Source organism: Rana temporaria, chromosome 10 (assembly GCF_905171775.1).
Source record: "Rana temporaria chromosome 10, aRanTem1.1, whole genome shotgun sequence".
Taxonomy (NCBI): Eukaryota; Metazoa; Chordata; class Amphibia; order Anura; family Ranidae; genus Rana; species Rana temporaria.
Genome location: NC_053498.1, coordinates 91,831,849 through 91,845,757, shown reverse-complemented (window position 1 = coordinate 91,845,757; position 13,909 = coordinate 91,831,849). Strand labels below are relative to the sequence as shown.

The following is a 13,909-nucleotide window of genomic DNA, read 5'->3' as shown; positions in this document are numbered from 1 at the left end:
TGTCTGATGAAAGCGGTCCGATGGACGGGTTCACCGCCGGGCACCCGCGATCGCTCGTTACAGAGCGAGAACCGGGAGCTGTGTGTGTAAACACACAACTCCCGGTCCTGTCAGGGGGATAAATTACTGTTTGTCTGTTTATACAATGTATGAACAGTGATCTGTCATTTCCCCTAGTCAGTCCCACCCAACCCTTCAGTTAGAACACACACAGGGAACATAATTAACCCCTTCCTCGCCCCTAGCGTTAACCCCTTCCCTGCTAGTGGCATTTTTATAGTAATCAATGCATTTTTATAGCACTGATCGCTATAAAAATGCCAATGGTCCCAAAAATGTGTCAAAAGTATCTGAAGTGTCCGCCATAAGGTCGCAGTACCGATAAAAAACGCTGATCACCGCCATTACTAGTAAAAAAAAATATTAATAAATGCCATAAAACTATCCCCTATTTTGTAAACGCTATAACTTTTGCGCAAACCAATCAATAAATGCTTATTGCGATTTTTTTTACGAAAAATATGTAGAATACGTATCGGCCTAAACTGAGGAAATTTTTTTTTTTTTTTAATTGTCGCTCTATTTTTGTTTATAGCGCAAAAAATGTGATCAAATACCACCAAAAGAAAGCTCTATTTGTGGGGGGAAAAAGGACGCCAATTTTGTTTGGGAGTCACGTCGCAATTGTCAGTTAAAGCAACGCAGTGCCGAATCGCAAAAAGGGGCCTGGTCATTGACCAGCAAAATGGGCCGGGACTGAAGTGGTTAATAAAGACCTTCATTTTTGGTTATTAATTGTAGAATATTTTAGACTAATTTCCATTTTCTTTTTTTTTTTTTAGTCTGTCAAGTTATCACAACAACATAATTATTTAGTTGTATTTACCCTCAAGGAGGTTAGTGTCCCTTGTTAGTTTGAAATTGTATTTTTTAAATGTCCCTGCCTACTCACTAGCAAACTCTCAAATTTTGAATAAAAACACATGATCAAGTTTTTACAGTAAACCAAAGAAAACATTTATTCTGGCATATAACAAATTAAAGGTAAAGGCAGCACTGGAGACCCTGCTTGAATTTGTGCAGACACAGATCGCCACAGCAAACATCCAAGAATATAAATCCAAAATTGGGACCATGAGAAGCACATATATTTAGGGCCACAATTACTTTTTTCTCTTCCTTGTAGCCTTCTCTGCAGCCTTCTCTGCAGCCTTTGTTAAACGTGTCTTCGGAGGAGAGCTTGTGACAGGAGCAGGAGGAGGAGGGGCGACCTCCAACAGGTCGGTTAACTGCCCCCTTAAGCCCCTGTTGACGACCTTCAGAATTAGGTTTTCGCTAAGGAGACGTTGGGCCATGTCAATTTGTCTCCTATAAGTGCAGCAAATCCCTCTGCAGCGGTGGGGGCTGTTCGAGGGCCGCAGTAGCCTCCCTAATTAGGTCACAGGTTTCCTCCTCCATCTGCCTAAGCCTCCTGGGCCTTTTTTTGTTGAATGCGGAGGGGAGGCATCTCAGGACTTGTGTTTGGTCTGGCCACCTCCTGTGTTCCTCTGGGGCCTGGCACCTCCTGTGTGCCACTGGGGCCTGCCTCCTCCTGTGTAGAGCATGGGGCATGGTCACCGGGTGATGTCATCTGGTGACCCTGCCTCTTATGGCGTCACAGTCCCATCATGCCCCGTGACCACGACCCATGCCTATATAAATCGTTGCGCACGGCGCACACAGCGGGAGAGATCGTCGAGTCAACATCGGAAGAAGAGAAGAGGGAAGAAGACAACGCAGAAGACCGGCCACCGCTAGTAAAAGAGCAGGAAGAATAAAGCGGAGGAGCCCGGCAGAAGGCACGGAGAGCGGGAGAAGAAGTTAGAACACAACGGAGAAGACCGGGCCACTGCTAGTAAAAGAGCAGGAAGAAGATAGTGGAGGAGCCCGGCAGAAGGCACCGGAGATCGGGAGAAGACGCCGGAGAGAACGGAGAAGTCGGAAGAAGACCCCCGAAGTCGGAAGAAGACCCCCGGAGCTGCCTAATAAATTACTTTAAAAAACCGTCTAGTGTGTTTTTTTTCTTGACACTTTTTTCTCCCCCAGGAGAATGGGTAGGGGTACAATGTACCCCATACTCATTTACATAGGGTGAGGGGCCGGGATCTGGGGGCTCCTGGATTCCGATAACCAACGGCTAGGGTTGTCGGGAAGAGGCCCTTGTCCTCATCAACATGGGGATTGGGTGCTTTGGGGTGGGGGGGCCGCAGGGCGCCCCTCTGCCCCAAAGCACCTACCCCCCATGTTAAGGGCATGCCGCCTGGTACACTTCAGGAGGGGGGCGCTCGTTCGTCCCTACCCCCTTTCCTGACCGGCCAGCTGCGTGCTCGGTAAGGGTCCGGTATGGATTTTGGGGGAACACCATGCCGTTTTTTCGGCATAGGGGGTTCCCCTTAAAATCCATACCAGACCTAAGGGCCTGGTATGCTCCTAAAGGGGGAACCCATGCTGTTTTTTTATTTAAAATTTGGCGTGGAGTTCCCCCTCATGATAAGCCACTGGCAAAGTCCCCTGTCCTGGAGGCGACTTCAAGTCGCGTTGTAAGTCGCTCCAAGTCGCGTTGTGGTTTACGCTTAAGTCGTGTCCAAGTTGCCTTGCAAAGTCACGCACAAAATTGTCTTGCCCCTGTGTGAACCGGCTCTTACTATTACTATAGCTCATAGTCATGTGATAGTCTCTTATGTATAAATGTTCATGCTTTTCAACATATGTGTGCTGTGAACAAGGCTTATCACCAAAACTAGTCTGCTGCTGACTGTGCTCACTGTGAAGGCTTTAAAAAAATACGCTTGATGTTATGAAGTTGCCGGCTGCTTCTTTTTCTTGATGACCATTTGTCTATTGGTGTGTGAGAGGACACACAGCTTGGACACCCTGAATGCAAACTTCCAAAGTAAGACTTTATTTCCACTGTTCTGAGCCATACAATTGTTGATCAAATGTACATATGGTCTGGTCCCAGTTTCTTGGTGTAGCTACTTATATCTGGTCTCCCAGCTGCTGATTTCTGACACTTAGACCACTTTCACACTGAGCCACTTTCACGCTAAAAACAGCGCCTAAAAAGCTTGCCAAAAACTATTTCCATTATAATCAATAAATTCTTTGTGCTGGCAGGGCTGTGAAAAGCTCCCCTCTCCATTTAATTGAATGGAAAGCTCTTCAAAAGCACGTGAAAAGCTCTTCAAAAGCGCTCAGTGTTTTTACTGGCTGTTTAGAAGCGCCTCAGTAGAATGTGGTAAAGTCCATTTTAGGGCACATAAATTAAACATATTACCCAATTCTTGGTAAAATATAAAAAGATGAAGTTGCACTGAGTAAATAGATACCCAACATGTCAAGCATTAAAATTGTATGCGCCTGCAAAATGACAACGCACTTCAGCACCCTATATTTTCCATGGGTGATGCTTTAAAGCCACATACAGGTCATTAGTTTAGAGTTAATTGTGAATAATGGGCCTAGAATTATTAACCTAATTCCTGTAGCTATAGTGCAAGTAGCATTTTCATAAGTAGGCGCCCCCGACGTGTTTACTTTTGTATGTATGGGGGGGGGGGGGGGTGGAGGTAAAAATATTTATAAAGGGGTTTCAATTTCAAAGTGCTTGGGTATAAGTATTTTTCGACACATTAAACATTTTTCACTATACTAAAGTCCCTGTCTTGATAAAATGTTGTGATATAATGTTATAATGCTCTCTATGATGAGACATTAGGCATGTGCAAAAGGGAAAAATTAGTTTTGTTTCGTTTATATTCGTTATTTAATTAATTTTGTTAAGTTAGATTCGTTACATGTGTTAAATTCGTTTTCGGAATTCGTTCATTTTCGACCGAATTTCGAAAAATCCGCTCGGATTCGAAAATATTTCGACCTGATTCGATAATATTTCAGTCAGATTCGAAAATATTTCGACCTGATTCGATAATATTTCAGTCGGATTCGAAAACAAATTCTATTCGAATCGAATTCGAAAACAATTCGATTGGAAAACAAATTCGAATGAAAATTGAAAGCAAATTTGAATCAAAATCTAAAAAATATAAATCGATTTCTAAAAAAAAATAAAAATAAAATAGAATATAAAATAATAAAACAATAGAATGAAAATCAAAGAGTAGTAAAGAACAGAATGGAATTTAATAGAATGTAATCAAATACAATAGAATATGATCTGGCTTCTTCTATCTATCTTCTATCTATATTCCATTTTCTGAAATTTGAAATTCATATACAATGAACTCAAATTCGAATAGAAAAATATTAGAAGAGTAGAATAATAATAAAAAAATAAAAAATAATATAAATATATATATATTATTCTACTCTATTCTAATATTTTTTTATTCGAATTTGAGTTCATTCAATATGAATTTCGAATTTCAGAAGATGGTTATATATATAAATGTAATTATATATATATATATATATATATATATATATATATATATATATATATATATATATATATTTTATTATTCTACTCTTCTAATATTTTTCTATTCGAATTTTAGTTCATTCTATATGAATTTCAAATTTCAGAAAATGGAATATAGATAGAAGATAGATAGAAGAAGCCAGATCATATTCTATTGTATTTGATTACATTCTATTAAATTTCATTCTGTTCTTTACTATTCTTTGATTTTCATTCTATTGTTTTATTATTTTATATTCTATTTTATTGTATTCTTTTTTAGAAATCGATTTATATTTTTTAGATTTTGATTCAAATTTGCTTTAAATTTTCATTTGTTTCAATTGTTTTCGAATTCGATTCGAATAGAATTTGTTTTCGAATTCGAGTCGAATAGAATTTGTTTTCGAATTCGATCGAATTTCGTACGCGGGTTTTCGATTCGAAAACGTTCGTTCGGATTCGGTTAATTCGTTAATATTACAATTCGGGAATTCGTATGCATCCGAATGTCCGAATAATGAAAAATTTGCCCGAATTTCGATTTGGAACGAAACGCAATGCACATGCCTATGAGACATCATGAGTCATCAGGAGTCTTTTAGACCCCTGATGACTCATAGATGCTCGATTAAGGCTAATGGAGCACAAATCGCTCCATTAACTTCCAGGGGTCAGAGAAAGCACCAATTTTAATTTTAAAGCTGACATAAGGCTTGAAAAGCGTACAGTAGCAGTTGGGAGTGTGTGTAACCCCTCACCAGAGGGAAAAAGCCTAACAAAAACGAATGCAGCCATCACATATAATGATTGATAAGCTGCAAGATATTATATTTTTGGTTTTGTGTTTAATACCAGTTTAACCACTTAAGCCCCAGACCATTTTGTTGCTAAATGACCGGGCCACTTTTTGCGATCCGGCACTGCGTCACTTCAATTGACAATTGCGCGGTCGTGCAACGTGGCTCCCAAACAAAATTGATTTTTTTCCCCACAAATAAAGCTTTCTATAAACAAAAATAGAGCGAAGGTTTGGGGCCTATCAGGTGCCCTGTTCGGTGCTTCCCCCTCTTAATTTAGTAGGGCTCCTCCATCCACTGCCGGGGGAGATGAGCACTTAGGTGCTTTTCCACCAGGGCATTTATGCCCTGGAGGTACCCTCGTCTCCGGCAGTGGTGACTATATCCCCTTTTTGCAACTGACAGACTTTTTGCCTGTCAGCCTATAAGATACTGGGGTCCCACATAACCATATAGAACTCCTTAGTATCACATCTAGGAGTTCGTTTGTGGTTTTATTTCCTTCCCTTTGGGGTGGAATTGTGTTGGGACACATTCGGCCCCTTCCCTACTCCTGTATACATTGAGCTGTTCCACCAGCCACCTGGCTGTCTCGTTTCCTCCCAATGTGCATGTATCATGTCCTTTGTTTATTATTGCTTGTCTTTGAGTGTGTCTTTTTGGGTGTGTTGTGTGCGGCGGGGGCCGCCCCCTGTTGGTGGATACGGTTCCGTTCTGTGTCCGGCCATGATCCGTCGAATGGGCGCGTATGGCGGCGTCACTAGAGACGAGCCGAACATTTGACTTCAGCCCGCACTCCCGGCGCGTCACAACCGAGCGACCTTCGGCGCACCTGATTGGTTGCGCCGTGGCCGCACGCCTCATTGGATGCAACTAGATATGCTCAGGTCCCAGCAGAATGACGCACTAGATGGGCGACGCCTAGCGTCGAGCTGGAATGCTGCGCTTTCTATTGGTTGCAGCATGGCCAGCTGACACAGGCAGGGCCGTCTTTACCGCAGGGCAAATGGGGCAGGTGCCCTGGGCCCTGTCACTGTTGGGGGCCCAAAGCAACCCCCTTTGAAAAAAAAAAAAAAAAAAAAATTTTTTTTTTTTTTTTTTTTTAGGGGTCCGGAGGACCCCAGGGCCCCAGATGGCAACTCCCCCTTTTTTTTATTTATTTTTAAATAAAAAAAATTATATATTTTTATTAAAGGGACAATTTTTTAATATATTTTTTTTTTTTTTTTTTTTTAAAGGGCCAATTTTTTTTAGAGGTCTGGGGGTCCCCAGGGGCCCATAGTTCCCCAGGGCCCCGGATGACAACCCCCCTTTTTTATAAAAAAAAAATATTTTTATATATATATATATAATTATAATAATATATAAAAATGTTTATTATTATTTATTATAGGACCCAGAGGTCCCCAGGGCCCCAGATGGCAACCCCCCTTTTTTTTTTATAAAAAACATTTTTTTTATTTCTTTTTTTTCTTTATATATATATATATATATATATATATATATATATATATTTTATTAAAGGGCTCAGAGGTCCCCATGTGGCAAACACCCTTTATCTTTTTTATAAATGTTCATTTTTTTATTTTTGTTTATATATTTTTTTATTTATTTTTTATTTAAGGGCCCAGAGGTCCCCAGGGCCCTGGATGGCAACCCCCCCCTTTTTTTTTATAAATGTTTCTTTATATATATTTTTTATTAAAGGGCCCAGATGGCAACCCCCTTTTTTTTGTAATTTATTTTTATTAAAAAAAAATATTAAAGGGCCCAGAGGTCCCCAGGGCCCCAGATGGCAACCCCCTTTTTAAAATATATTTTTTATATATATTTTTTATTTCTTTTTTTCTTTTTATTAAAGGGCCCAGAGGTCCCCAGGGCCCCGGATGGCTACACCCCTTTTTTATATATATTTTTCTTTATTTCTTTCTTTCTTTCCTTTTTTGTAAAGGGCCCCCCGCTTCTAAATTTGCGGCAGCCCCCCCTGCTTCTCAATTTCAGGCGGCAGCACCCCCCATCCCAGTTCTCTGCTCCAGGGGGCCCATGCCTGAAGCTGTGTAAGTGGCCCCATAATTCCTGATGGCGGCCCTGCCTCCCGTTAAGCCCCTGTGCTGCCCACAAATCAGGCTGAAAATCTTTAGCGGCACGCAGCCAGTGACAGTACTGCTTCCCTTCCCAGTGTTTTAAAATGTACAGCACCCCTGGCTTCCCTTTAGACGCGCACTTCTCCCTTCCTGCCACTGGGTGCTGCTTGCATATAAAAGTGAATTAGAATGTGATTTTATAACATCCCCAGTTTGCTCTTCCTGAGGCTGACTTCTTCATGTCCTGCTCCTCAAGGTATGTCACTGTTTGCTAATCTATATTGTAAATTGAAGTTTTCTGTAGAGTGTGCCCAAAGTCTTTATAATATTTGATGATTCACTGCAGGTCTGGTCAGTGTTTTAAAAAGTTCCTCTATTTTACACATGGCATGGCATGGGGTCACAGCACCGTCTGTCCATTCTGCTTTAGCACCATGGGACCCCATGCCATGCCATGTGTAAAATAGAGGAACTCTTTAAATCACAGACCAGACCTGCAGTCCAGGCTGAGTAAAGCCTCAGAGTACATGACATTACTGTCTGTATTTAACTGCTTGATGGGCTTATTTTGGGCCTGGCTGGTTCACATGTATGTGTTTTGGCGGCCCACATTTGCGCAGGCACAGCAGCACTGTCAAACTTGCTGCATTTTTAGATGTTTAGGTCACGCTTTTAAAAACACAGTGCGTTTGTGTGTGCAAGAACTGCAGGTAAGTAGCATCGTGCAAAAGCAGAATGGATTTCAAGGCAACTGTATTTTTAAAATGCTGAATGCACCTTTTTTCTGCAGGAAACAAAGGCATGGCAGCCCATTCAAATCAATGGGCTGCTGTACCTGCACAAATGAGGACTGCCAAAACATACATGTGAACCAGCCAGGCCCAAAATAAGCTGGAGGGGGTCCCAAAAAAAAATGTTTGCCCTGGGCCCAAACCATATTAAAGACGGCCCTGGACACAGGTGTCTGCATCGAATGCTCTACTCTCAGGCTCAGCTGATCTGGAGATGGCAGGGGCGACTGTGGTTAGGCTTTCCTCGCTAGTGATTTGATCACTAATGACAGCTGCTCTGGTACAAGGAGATCATTCATTTCACCTGGGGCTGCATCATCAATGGTAAGTTTATAAGGGAGTCAGAGGGGCTTGTCCAGCAATCATTTCCCTACCCTCCACTGTTGGAGAGGGAGGTTATTTTGGTCTCTGACCACCTTTTTCCTTTCTTTCTTTTATTTTTGATTTATTTTTCATCTCCACTTGGAATGCTGGTCTATCCATACTGAGCCCATTGATTAGGAGTGGTGAGTACTTTTTGGTGCTCTTTTGTTTCACTCTGTGTTTTGTTGCTGGGTATTAGTCTAATGACCTTTTGTGTCTATTTAAATTTTCCCTCAGTTGTGATACCTCACATCCATTCTTGGCTGCTGACACTTTTTATGTGGATACGTTTGTTATTCCACACACCCCTCATGGTCTTGGAGCCCTCTGGGAGTGGGGGAGACCTATGGGCATTGAACATATCATCTGATTTGGCCGCATTGGATCCGGTGCACACACGGGCTCTCTGGGGACGATCTGGGCACTCCGAGCTTGGGAGAGGGTGAGTCTCCTTTTCCTCCCCCCTGCATGTTGAGCCTCCCATTTCTTCCCCCCTATTGTCCACATGCTGCAGTGTCTGTGTCTGGTAACAAGTATTTTCACTGTATATATGTATTTTTTTATATTTCATTTTTCAGAAAAACCTCACTGCTAATGTTCCCTGAAGAAGGATGTATTACTAAAAGCATTTGAAACGCGTCGGAAACGACCATCCATACCCCCAGTTTTGTGCTGGGGTACATGATGATCTCATAGCAGCAGTTTTTTCCAATTTTCTATTTTAAATGTTGACATACTACTGTGAAGTGTTTATTTTTTGACTATTTTTGTAATACTATTTTGTAATAAATTTCTATATTTTTATGACCCAGTTGTCACCATACTTGTTGTTGCCCTAAAAGTCCCACCTCTTTTAGAGGTATCCATTTTTTGTATTGACATAGGGATGTTGGCAACATTATGCCTTCATACATGAGCCAAATCTTTTTCAATAGAGCGACAATTTGGAAAAAAAATCTATATTTTTTACTTTTTGCTATAATAAATATTCCCAAAAAAGATATAAAAAAATAGGGTATAGTTTTATAGCATTTTTATTAATAATTTTTTTACTAGTAATGGCAGCGATCAGCGACTTTTATCATGACTACGATATTAGGGCGCACACATCGGACACTTTTGACACATTTTTAGGACCATTGTAATTTTTACAGCGATCAGTGCTATAAAAATGCACTGATTACTGTGAAAATGACACTGGCAGTGAAGGGGTTAACCATTAGGTGGCGCTGTATAGGTTAAGTGTTCCCTAGGGAGCGATTCTTACTGTAGGGGGGTGTGGCTTGCTGTGACACATCACTGATAGTTGTTCCCGATGACAGGGAACACTATCAGTGACAGTGTCACTAGGCAGAACGGGGAGAGGTTGTGTTTACACTAACATCTCCTCATTCTATCTCTCCATGAGACAATCGCGTGTATGCCCGTGTTGATCGATTCCGCAGGACCCGCGGGCAGGCTCAAAGAGATCGTGGAGAGTGCTGCCGCTGGCGGCACGCGCGCGTCCGCAACAACCGCTTCTTAAAGGGGACGCATATATAGGTCCTTCTGCCTGCCTGTGCCATTCTGCAGACGTATATCTGCATGTGCCGGGCGGCAATCAGTTAAACACTTTATTTATGACTTTTGATGGAAAATATTATCAAATAAGATGGTACCTTTATATATTTACTTAATGCTGAATTTTAAATAAACAGTTTGGTAAAGGTAAAGCGAAACACCATTGAAAATATTAATGTGATATGTTCACTAGTTTAGAAGTTAAACAACTGATTAAGCCCATCATTTCCCCAGAGTTTCTAGCTATGAGTCATTTAGTTAATCATTAAAAGTATGTCACTGCTGAATCTACAGAGCTGATGCACGGCAAAATATAACTCATGGAGCCAGTGCCTCATAACTGCCATTCTGGAAACCGTGAGCTCACATTACCTTGTAATATCACATATTCTGCACCAATAAAGTAAAGCACAATGGAAATAAATACAAAAAAAGACACTACCAGATACGTATTTAAAATAAAAATAATCCTCATAATACTGTATATTGTATTATATATGTGTAGCAAGGTATTACCCTTGCTAGCATCCTAAAGGACTGAAATTTGTGCTTTTAATATAAGTTGGCTCCCTCTGGTGTTGGTTTCATGCTAGTTCATTACAACTTGTTTGGTTCAGTTACCCAGAGACAAAGACTCTATTATAGTGGGTAGCACAGAGACTACGTTGCCCACAAGGCTACTGTGCTACCAGAGGGCAGTGAGCCGTGCATGGCTTTATGGGATGACTTATTTAAGACAAGCGCGCCCTCGGCTCTCTCTTTTGGGATGCCATCTTCAAGCCGGCAGGAGGCCTGTGCTGAGGCCTGCTGAAAGTCTCCTAGGCCCAAGGAGCCTGGGCCTACAGTGACTGAAGGCGGATCACCTAGCCAGAGAGGGATCCTAGCTACAGCCTTGCTGATCAGACCAGAGAGGGACCGGCCTACGTTCCACAGCATCCGGAACCACATGTCCACAGCACCTTGTGAGCAGCTGTGCGGAGGACCAGGGATAATGAGTTCCAGAGAGGTTGAGAGCCAAGCGGGGCCCAATTGGAGCAGCCTGGCGTGGCAAGGCCTCATTCGGTGAGAGGGCACTTGCCTATCCATTTATTTAACTGAGTCCCAGGAAGTTGGGTTGTTTATAGTTCCACCCGCATGTGCTGAAATTTGCAGTGTCACAAGCAGGGATACACTACACCTAAGAACGATACAACGGCCTGGGAGGATTGACGTTTTAACTCCATACCACTTTATACTTTGAGTGTTCATGCTTTCTCCACCTTGTGATTGGATTACAATTAACTAAGTGCACCAACGTGGCTAGCTGAAGATTAACTGCCTCTTAAAGGAACAGTCACTCGTTTCCCTATCCTTGCAATAAGTTGCTACAGGACACACACCAGTTGAACTGTCCACTAGGGGGAGCCATACCGTTGTGACTTTATGTGATTAATATAAGTGATTGCATTAAGTTGTGTTTTCTATTGGTTACGTGAGACTTGGTGGAGAGGTGCCCCAGTGTTGAAGTTAGTACACTGGGAGATTCCTCCATCACACCCTCACTCAAGTCTGGCCCTTGGGTTGCTCTATGAGGGTCTGGTTATTGAGATACTGTAAACCGGGGGTACTCCATTGATTTATACAGGAAGCTGTATGTATTGAATGTTTACTTCATAACCATTGTTTTATTTTTTTTACCAAGTAAACGTTTTTACCACTGGTTAAGCTACATCTTGTGTTGGATTCTGTCTTTTGTAGCTGTGTAGCAGGCGAACAACAACAAGGTAACAACATTTTACTACATTTATTGTTGTATGGTATCATTGGTGTCCTCTACCACCAATTGGGGGTCCCAATCACATTGTTGTTCATTTGTGCCAGGGAGGGATCGAGCCAAATTGTGGGGGTTGGCAAGCAGAGTACAGGCCCAAATCAAAACCAGCAGCTCCTTCGGGGGTAGTGCTACATATGAGACTGTGATTGCACCAAGTAACAGCAAAGGAGGACAAAATAGTGAAAACATAGAAAAAATGGACCTTCCGCTTTTCCGAATCCTCCCCCTCTCCGGTGTCACATTTGGCACCTTTAAAGGGGGAGCAGATATGTGTAATCCAGGTATTTGCTCCCACTTTACGCCACGTCCGGTGCCTCCTCCGTCCCTCCCCGCAGTCTTCTGGTGGACACACAGGTCACTGAAGACAGCAGGGACCAGTGGGATCGTGCAGCATGACTCGCGTATGCGCAGTAGGGAACCAGGCTGTGAATCCGCAAGGCTTCACTTCCTGATTCCCTTACCGAAGATGGCGGCGCCTCCACCCAAGAGCCGGGGGACAGATCGGCTTCGGGTGCTGACATCGCGGGCGCCCTGGACAGGTAAGTGTCCATATTTTAAAAGTCAGCAGCTGCAGTATTTGTAGCTGCTGACTTTTAAAAAAAAAATCGCCATTTTTTTTATTTGGGGTGGAGTTCCCCTTAAAATTCACACCAGACCTGAAGGGTCTGGAATGGATATTTGGGGGGAACCCCACGTCATTTATTTTTTTAAATTGATGGCGGGGTTCCCCTTAATATCCATTCCAGACCTGAAGGTCACCCCACGCTATTTTTTTTTTTTATTAATGAGTTCTCTCTGAATTGCCAGAGCTGACAATTCATTATAGCCGCAAGTCCGGTTTTAAAAGACTTTTTTTCCTTTCAGAAATGACACTTTGTGCAGGGACAGTTCTATATACTGGAAACATGCGCTATTTCACATGCTAACTTTACACCCCCCCCCTAGGTACGAAATTTAAAGTAATATTTCACTTTTATTGTTTCACTTTTAGCATTATTAAATTCACTGCTCCCGAAAAAACTGCTGTTTTTAAAACTTTTTTTTTGCATTGATACATGTCCCCTGGGACAGGACCCAGGTCCCCAAACACCTTTTAGGACAATAACTTGCATATTAGCCTTTAAAATTAGCACTTTAGATTTCAAATGTTCGCGTCCCATAGACTTTAATGGGGTTCTAAAGTTCGACACGAACATTTGGTGTGTTCGCAAGTTCTGATGCAAACCGAACAGGTGGGTGTTCGGCTCATCCCTATTCAGCACACGTTAGGCCCCAAAAAAGGCTATTGGGCCTAACAGTAGCATTCCATCCAGTAGCACTTCCCTAGACCTTAGACCAGGAGAAGAGAGGGAGCACATGGCCTGTCTCAAATATTTATATCCTCTCCCAGCATGCAGCAGTGACTTAAACCTTCTACTGGATTGACTGCCGAAAATGTAAATATATAAAATGTAATTAGTTTTGCTTGTAAAATCATATGCTATGCCAGTGACATCTACTGGCAACAGTGAGAAATCACAAGACAACCAGTTGTAAGACTATACAATCAGTCTAAATTAACTACAGCCCAGCAAAAAATAAAATTGCCATAGTAGCCACTGTTTAGGACAAAGGGGCTAAGCAGGAACTAATCGAGAGAATGAATCTTTCTAATGGGGGCACAGACAGCAATAAAAACTGCCAGGTGCTATCCTTCTCCACTCCATCTAAAAGCAGAGGATTCATGTAGCATTTACGTCCCGGAATCCATCTGCACTTTGCTCAGGTGTGCATAACTGCATAAACCTCTCCTCCCCTTCTGAAGACTCTGTTGAATTATGACACCATTTACCTAAGCCTAGAAACGAGGAAGTAACTGAAGAGATTAAAAAAAAAAATTGTAAAACAAGTAAATATAATATACTTTCCTATCTATTTACTAATACTAGCAGTATGAGCATTAAAAAAGTAAGGCCCGAAGCAAGAGAAAATAAAATGAAAGATAGTGCAGGGCTGGCATGACAGTGTGAGAAGGGGAAACAACTATGGAGTTAAGGATT

General features: G+C 42.0%; 1 long non-coding RNA gene across 1 annotated transcript; it reads left to right on the top strand.

Moving 5' to 3' along the window:
* The first annotated feature begins 8,380 nt into the window (after positions 1–8,380).
* Positions 8,381–9,256, top strand: LOC120916078. The gene is made up of 3 exons (XR_005743948.1): positions 8,381–8,640; positions 8,735–8,939; positions 9,076–9,256. It is a non-coding gene; the product is annotated as an uncharacterized LOC120916078 (long non-coding RNA).
* Positions 9,257–13,909: the final 4,653 nt, after the last annotated feature.